The 8838-nt window shown below is 42.9% G+C and overlaps 1 pseudogene; it reads right to left on the reverse strand.

Annotated features, from left to right (window-relative positions):
* Positions 1 to 5499: 5499 nt before the first annotated feature.
* LOC119922736 lies at positions 5500 to 8157 on the reverse strand (annotated as a pseudogene).
* Between the last annotated feature and the right edge of the window lie 681 nt (positions 8158 to 8838).

Genomic DNA, 8838 nt, shown 5'->3' on the forward strand with positions numbered 1-8838 from the left:
TCTAAGTGCTGGGGGTGGGAGTACAAGGTGATCAGGTTGTCCAACGTGGGGCTCACAGTCTTAATCCCCATTTTACAGATGAGGTAACTGAGGCACAGAGAAGTTAAGTGACTTGCCCGAAGTCACACAGCTGACAAGTGGTGGACCTGGGATTAGAACCCATGACCTCTGGCTCCCAAGCCCATGCTCTTTCCACTGAGCCACGCTGCTTCTCACATCAAAACAAGTAAACAGGCATCAATATCAATACATAGAATTATATATATATATATATATATATATATATATATACATGTATACATGTATACACAATTTCTCTGGGGGGGATAAGGGGGAGAAGAGCAAAAGGAAAGAGTCAAAGTGATGTAAAAGGAAAGGGGGGCTGAGGAAAAGGGGGCTTAGTCTGGGAAGACCTGTTGGAGGAGGTACGCCTTCAGTAGAGCTCTGAAGTGGGGAAGAGTGACTGCTTGGCAGATTTTGAAGAGGGAGGGTGTTCCAGCCCAGAGGTAGGACTTGGGCCAGGGGTCGGTGGTGAAACTTGTGAGAACAAGGCACAGTGAGAAGGTTAGTACCAGAGGAGTGGAGTGTATGAGCTGGAATGTATAAGAAGAGAAAGGAGATGAGGTAAGAAGGGGCAAGGTGATGGAGAGCTTTAAAGCCAATAGTGAGGAGTTTTTGTTTAATATGGAGGTGGGTAGGCAATCACTGGAGGTTTCTGAGAATGGAGGGTGACATGCCATGAACGTTTCTATAAAAAGATAATCTGGCAAACGGAGTGAAGTATGGACTGAAGTAGAGATAGGCAGGAAGTAGTGAGGTCAGAAAGGAGGCTGACACAGTAATCCAGTCGGGATAGGATGAGAGATTGTACTAACGTGGTAGTGGTTTCGATGGATAGCACAGGAAGGATCTTGGTGATGTTATGAAGGTGAGACTGACAGGATTTAGTGACTGTTGGATATGTGGGGTGAATGAGAAAGCACAGTCATGGATGACACCAAGGTTATGGTCTTGTGAGACGGAAAGAGTGGTTCTACCACCTACAGCATTGGCAAAGTTCAGGAGAGGACTGGGTTTGGGAGGGAAGACAAGGAGCTCTGTCTTGGACTTGTTGAGTTTGAGGTAGCGGGAGGATGACCAAGTAGAGATGTTCTGAAGGCAGGAGATGCGAGCTTGGAGGGAGGGAGGTTGAATAGGAGAGGAGATATAGATTTGGGTGTCATCCGTATAGAGATGATAGTTGAAGCTGTGGGTGCAAATGAGTTGTCCAAGGGAGTGAGTGTAGATGGAGAATATAAGGGGACCAAGAACTGAAACTTGAGGGACCCCTACAGTTAGAGGATGGGAGGGGGAGGAGCAGCCCGCAAAGGAAACTGAGAATGAATGGCCAGAGAGATGAGGAGGACCAGGAGAGGATGGAGTCAGTGAAGCCAAGGTTGGATAAAGTATTGAGGAGAAGGGGATGGTCCTCAGTGTCGAAGGCAGCTGAGAGGTCAAAGAGGATTAGGATGGAATAGGAGCAGTTGGATTTGTCAAGGAGGAGGTCATTGGTGACTTATGAGAGGGTGGTTTCAGTGGAGTGAAGGGGATGGAAGCCAGATTGGAGGGGGTCCAGGAGAGAATTGGAGGAAAGGAGTTTGAGGCAGCAAGTGTAGTTGGCTCACTCAAGGAGTTTTGAGAGGAAGGGTAGGAGGGAGATGGGGTCAGAAGGTTTCACTTAGTTCAGGTCAGTTGCAAGCTCCCCAAGCAAACCAGTGCTAAAAGACTGCTAAAATCTAAACAAAAGGCAGAGCAAGAAGAGTGGTCCCAAATTGTCAAAGTCTCGGAATAAAGTGGGAAACATCAGAGCTAACTAAGGGAGGACTTGAGAAGGAACTGGGGTCACAAGGTTCTCAGAGCCACTTCCATAAATATCGATTTGGTGCCATAGATTATTAGTGTTGCCTCCTACATACTCTGATTGGAAAGGCAATATTTAACACACTTTCCTCTGAGCTACTGCATCAATTTCTATTTAAAAAGTTGCTTTTTTTAAAGGCATTGTAAATCACTACAACTGTAGAAGGAAATTAAAAGAAATTGATATCTTAGAACTTTGTCCACTCTCAGGGTCACACCTGGGGAGTTTCCAGTACTCAACCAGTCACAACTATGGGAGGAAGAGTCAAGCGGAGGCATACCCATTCCATTCCTAGCTTGGGCAGTGGCTAACAAGTGGAAGTCAATCTGCTGTAAGTAACACTAAAACCTGCTGTGCTGGGCAGCAACCACATGGGAAAGAGTCGAGGCCGGATACCCAAGTTTACTTCTTGGAAGGAGGCAATAGTTAACTACTTCTATACTTTAATCAAGAAAACTCTCCAGATACACTACCAGAACAATTGCAGATGGAGGTAGGACACTCTGGGAGAGATGTGTCCATTGTACTGCTATGGGTCGGAGGTGACGTGACAGCACAAGACAAGAGAAGACATATCTGCATAAGCAAAATAACTAGAGAGATTTGACAGTCAGCTGGCAATGTTATATCTGTGTGCTCTGTGAGATGCTGAAAAAAATGTCTTTCCAATCAATTTTGATTATTGGTTTTCACTTGATATTTAGCGCCTCAGTAACCTTGTGGCACTCTAAGGCAGGTGAATGTTCCTAGAGAGGCAGCATGGCTTAGTGGAAAGAGCATGGGTTTGGGAGTCAGAAGCCATGGTTTCTAATCCCGGCTCAACCACTTGTCAGCTGGGTGAATTTGGGAAAGTCACTTCATTTCTCTGTGCCTCAGTTCCCTCATCTGCAAAATGAGTTTGAAGTCTGTGAGCCCCACGTAGAACAACCCATTGACCTTGTAGCTACCCCAGCTCTTAGAACATTGTTTGGCACTTAGTAAGCATTTAACAAATACCATCATTATTATCAATACAAATAAATGATAGATCTGCACCCTAGTGGTGTGGGGTTGGGAGGTGGGGGAAGAGCAAAGGGAACAAGTCAGAGTGATGCAGAAGGGTGTGGGAGATGAGGAGTAGCGTGGCTCAGTGGAAAGAGCATGGGCTTGGGAGTCAGAGGTGCTGGGTCCTAATCCCAGCTCCACCACTTGTCTACTGTTTGATTTTGGGCAAATCATTTAACTTTTCTGGCCCTCAGTGACCTCATCTGTTAAATGGGGATTAAGACTGTGAGCCTTATGTGGGACAATCTGATTACCTTGTAACCTCCCCAGGGTTTAGAGCACTGCTTTGCACATAGTAAGCACTTAATAAATGCCATTATTGTTATTATTATTATTATTATTATTATTATTATTATTATTGAGAGTCAGAGTTTTTGGGTTCAAGTCCTGGCTCCACCATTTGTCCGTTGTGGGACTTTGAGCAAGTCACTTAACTTCCCTGTGCCTCTGTTAACTCATCTGAAAAACGGAGAGTAAGACTAAAAGCCCTTCGTGGGACAACCTGATCACCTTGTATCTATTCCAGCGCTTAGAACGGTGCTTGGCACATAGTAAGTGCTTAACAAGTGTCATCGTTATTATCATTTATGACTTAGTCCCATATGGATACATAATCAACACTGGTATTTAGTGAGCTCTTACTGAGTGCATAGTGTTGTTCTATGTGCATTCTCAGTCTCTTTTGCATGCTCCTCCTCCCCCTCCCGTCTCCTTACTGTGGGGGTTCCCTAAGGTTCAGTGCTTGGTCCCCTTCTCTTCTCATTCTACACGCACTCCCTTGGTGACCTCATTTGCTCCCACGGCTTCAACTATCATCTCTACGCTGATGACACACAGATCTACATCTCTGCCCCTGCTCTCTCCCCCTCTCTCCAGGCTCGCATCTCCTCCTGCCTTCAGGACATCTCCATCTGGATGTCTGCCGGCCACCTTAAACTCAACATGTCCAAGACTGAACTCCTTGTCTTCCCTCCCAAACCCTGCCATCTCCCTGACTTTCCCATCTCTGTTGACGGCACTACCATCCTTCCCATCTCACAAGCCTGCAACCTTGGTGTCATCCTCGACTCCGCTCTCTCATTCACCCCTCACATCCAAGCCATCAACAAAAGCTGACGGTCTCAGCTCCGCAACATTGCCAAGATCCGCCCTTTCCTCTCCATCCATACCGCTACCCTGCTCGTTCAAGCTCTCATCCTATCCCGTCTGGATTACCGCATCAGACTTCTCTCTGATCTCCCATCCTCGTGTCTCTCCCCACTTCAATCCATACTTCATGCTGCTTCCCGGATTGTCTTTGTCCAGAAACGCTCTGGGCATGTTACTCCCCTTCTCAAAAATTTCCAGTGGCTACCAATCAATCTGTGCATCAGGCAGAAACTCCTCACCCTGGGCTTCAAGGCTCTCCATCACCTCGCCCCCTCCTACCTCAACTCCCTTCTCTCCTTCTACAGCCCACCCCACACCCTCCGCTCCTCTGCCGCTAATCTCTTCACCGTGCCTCGTTCTCGCCTGTCCTGGCATCAACCCCCGGCCCACGTCATCCCCCGGGTCTGGAATACCCTCCCTCTGCCACTCCACCAAGCTAGCTCTCTTCCTCCCTTCAAGGCCCTTCTGAGAGCTCACCTCCTCCAGGAGGCCTTCCCAAACTGAGCCCCTTCCTTCCTCTCCCCCTCGTCCCCCTCTCCATCCCCCTCCGTTTTACCTCCTTCCTTTCCCCACAGCACCTGTATATATGTATATATGTTTGTACATATTTATTACTCTATTTATTTATTTATTTTACTTGTGCATATCTATTCTATTTATTTTATTTTGTTAGTATGTGTTTGGTTTTGTTCTCTGTCTCCCCCTTTTAGACTGTGAGCCCACTGTTGGGTAGGGACTGCCTCTATATGTTGCCAACTTGTACTTCCCAAGTGCTTAGTACAGTGCTCTGCACACAGTAAGCGGTCAATAAATACGATTGATTGATTGATTGTACGAGTGCAGTACAACAGAATTGATAGACACCTTCCTTGCCCACATTAAATACAATTGTCATAGGCTCTTGTAATTTCATTAACGAGCCGATCATTCTAATTCTCTAGACATAAAGATATATTTGTATGTCTGGTTGACATGAGGTTCAATACATTGCACAATTCTTCATCACTGATAACTTCATCTCAAATTTAAATTTAGGTTACAAAAACATTTACAGTTCACTAAAACCTGTAATTAAAACATGGTTCATGCTCCCAGGCTACTACAAGCTATGCCGTTACTCCTTCTTATTCCTCTTAGTATTGTAGCAATGACGGTGGTGGTGAGAAATGTCTGAAGATACATTATTTTAAATTTCAATGTAATCATAATATAACTTTTTCTGAAAAATGAATTATTTCAAGACCTTGATGTTGAATAAAATTCTACACCAGGGTGGTGGGTGGGCGACAATGGAGATATGAAAGGACATTCATACTTGCATGACTGATTTGAAAGGTCTTTATATAAATTCAATAAACAGACCTGAGAATATCCCCCATTGTAACACTGCCAAAGCATCATCATGATTAAGAGAACGTTTTCTTGTTAATCACCTTTCCCAGGGCCTCTTTAATATCCTTGCTCCTTAGGCTCATAATGGTGTAGAACACAGACACCACTTTACTCTGATTGAGTAACTGGATTTGGGCATCACATCTATGAAAGTGATGGTCCCGTAGTACTGAGTGACAGCAGTGAGGTGGGAGGTACAAGTGGAGAAAGGTTTGTGTTTCCCATCCCTTGAGTTCATCCTCATGATTGTTAAGACGATGTATATGCAAGAAATTACAATGACAAGTATGGTGACCACTATTATTGACCCCAAGAAGATAGAAGGAATGGTTTTAATAACTGAAATGTCTGAACAAGAACGTTTCAGCAGTGGAGCAAAATCAAAGAAAAAGTGGTTTATCTGATTAGGTGCACAAAAATGTACATTTAATAGGCAACTGGTAAATGTCCAAGCAGTCACACAACCTGGTAGCTGTAGGGAATAGCTACCAGCAGGATGCAGACCTTGTCAGATATTTTGCCAGAGTACAGTAGTGGGCTACCAAGAGCCACGTATCAGTCATAAGCCATAGCAGCCAGTAAGAAGCATTCAGTTGTCCCAAAGGTCACTGCAGAACACAGCAGAGCAATACAACTGACCAAAGGCATTGTGTAGAGATCAGCCAAGGAGGCTCCAAGCATTACTTGTGTTACACAGGAGGAATACTCAATTTCAACAGCAGCCAAATGGCTGAGGAAAAAGTACATTGGGTTATAAATGTTGGAACTGACTCTAATTAGCAAGATGATACTGACGTTTCTGATTAAAGTCACAAAATTGATCCCTAGGAATGTCACAAGCAGGACAGCCCAAAGGGTGGCATTCCCAGTTAACCCCAAAGAATGAATTCCATTACAGTGGTCTGGTTTCTTCCAGTCGTGAAGTATTCTAGAAACAGTTTCTGTTGAAACAAAAGGGGACCTTTCATTAAACGAGGTATCAACGTGGCAATTATTGGACAAATTCCCATAAAATTATCTCTCTACTGAAAGGTGTGTTTATTAGATTCAGGAAAATCAGTGAATCAATATATTTATTAAGCACTCACTTTGTGCACCGTATTTTACTAAATATTTGGGTGAGTAAAATAACACCAATATAGCAGATATATTCCCTGCTCACAACGAGCTTACACTCTAGAGGGAAATATGGCAAGAACCTGAATCAGTTCCAAAGAAGTCTTGCATGTACTATGAAACATGTACAGACTAGATTTCGTATTAAGGGATTGAGGTTAAAAGAGTCATTTGCAAACCCACGGCCCTTCCTGGTAGCTGAAAACACAAAGAATAGAGTGACGGTGTTCAAATGAGAGGCACAGACGTTGAAGGGTTTTCTTTGTCCTTTGGATGAATTTATTCTGGGACTGGTCACCAGGTTCTACAAGAAAAATCAACTGGGTTCGCCAGAGTGGGTAGAATTATGAGGGCCCTTAAGACTGAAGGAATTATTTTAGTAAACGTCTTGGGAGAGCAAAGACAATTCAATAATGTGGGAAAATCACAGAAATAAATGAAGAGAACATTGAGTCCACTGAAGGATAATATAAATTAATAAAAACTCCCAAATACGGTGTTCTGTGCACAGTAAATGCTTAAGAAATATGATTAATTGATTAAAATATTTCCTTAATAGAAGCCTACTACCATTAGGGTCTCTTAGACACAGTCATTGGATAAGCCAGTGGGTGCAGATGGCTATGTATTAATTTCATGCCATCACAGTCAAAAGGGGTCACTTAGCCTGTCCAAAGATCTTAGTGATAAATAATTAGACAGCACAGTCCATATGTGAAATGCTATTTTTCTCCAGAAGTTTTGTTTTCAAGTAACTTAAAAGTGGTGGTTGGGAACTTACATACATCTGTTGAGTATAAGTGGTTAAGGGAAAAATAAAGTTCCCCAACATGATGACCATATAGGTCACTAGACACACCCCAGAGAGGACTATGTGGACCACTGGGATCATTTGCTAATCCAAAAAGAATGAATTCCATGACTGTAGTTTGATTTCCACCAGCCATTTATCAGCCACCTCTATTTTGGGAGATGAAACTGGTGAATAAATTAGAACACAGCATTAAAGAACCATATCCACAACTCATGGGAAAGCTTCCAGAAAGAATATATATTTTTTTAAATGGAGACATTATAGTAGGAACAAAAGCCTCATTAAAGATTAGATAGGAAAAATGAATTTAGAAAGCAAGATAAAGTTACAATCATTCAATTAATCGATTATATTTATTAAGTGCAGTCCCTCTACTAAGTTCTTCAGAGAGTAACAATAATAATAATAATAATAATAATAATAATAATAATATTTGTTAAACACTTATCATGTGCCAAGCACTTGTCTTAGGACTCCTGGGCCTCTATTATTTCCATTAGGCCAAGCTGCTTCCCAACATGGTCTAAAGGAAGTGTTAATCAAAGAAAAATTAATTTTCTGGCATCATCATTTTAGTACAGAGCACATCCCTGGGATATAGATGTGAATTATAAAGACTGTTTTCTTAACTAAAAGGATACATTTCCACAAGTTGTGCCCAATTTTTTATTTCTTTCAAACTCACAATTAGAATGTGTCAACAAAACAACAAACAAGCATGTACCTTTTTCTGACTGCCCATGGATTATCAATGGATTATGCCAAATTTTATTTAAAAAAAATTATTCATACTTGGCCATTATTCTTATCACTTGCCCTTTCACATCCTTGTTCCTCGGAGAATAGATTAAGGGGTTCAGCATGGGGATCACCACTGTGTAGAACAGAGACACCACTTCAATCTATTCCAAGGAGTGGCTGGAGCTGGGCTGCATGTAAGTGAACTTGACGGTTCCATAATATAGAATAACAGCCATCAAGTCAGAGGTGCAGGTAGAGAAAGCCTTCTGTCTCCCACCAGTTGATTGGATCCTCGCGATGGCACAGAGGATGTATACATAAGAGACGACTATGGTTAGGACGGTGCTCAAAATAATGATGGCAGCAGAGACAAAAGAAATTATTTGAACCAGGTAAACATCAGAATAGGCAAGTTCCACTAATGGAGGGAAATCACAGAAAAAATGACTGATTTCATTGGATCTACAGAAGGCTAAACCAAACACCCAGTAAATAGTGCACTAGTTAAACAACCCTTGACCTAGGAGGTAGCTATGAGCTGGACACAGACTTTGTTGGACATGGAGATGGTATAGGGCAGGGGATTTCAGATGGCCACAAAACGGTCATATGCCATCATAGCCAGTAAGATGCCCTCTGAGGTCTCAAAGGCAAAAACAGAACAGAGCTGGGCAACCAAGTC

Source organism: Tachyglossus aculeatus, unplaced genomic scaffold, assembly GCF_015852505.1.
Source record: "Tachyglossus aculeatus isolate mTacAcu1 unplaced genomic scaffold, mTacAcu1.pri scaffold_123_arrow_ctg1, whole genome shotgun sequence".
Classification (NCBI taxonomy): domain Eukaryota; kingdom Metazoa; phylum Chordata; class Mammalia; order Monotremata; family Tachyglossidae; genus Tachyglossus; species Tachyglossus aculeatus.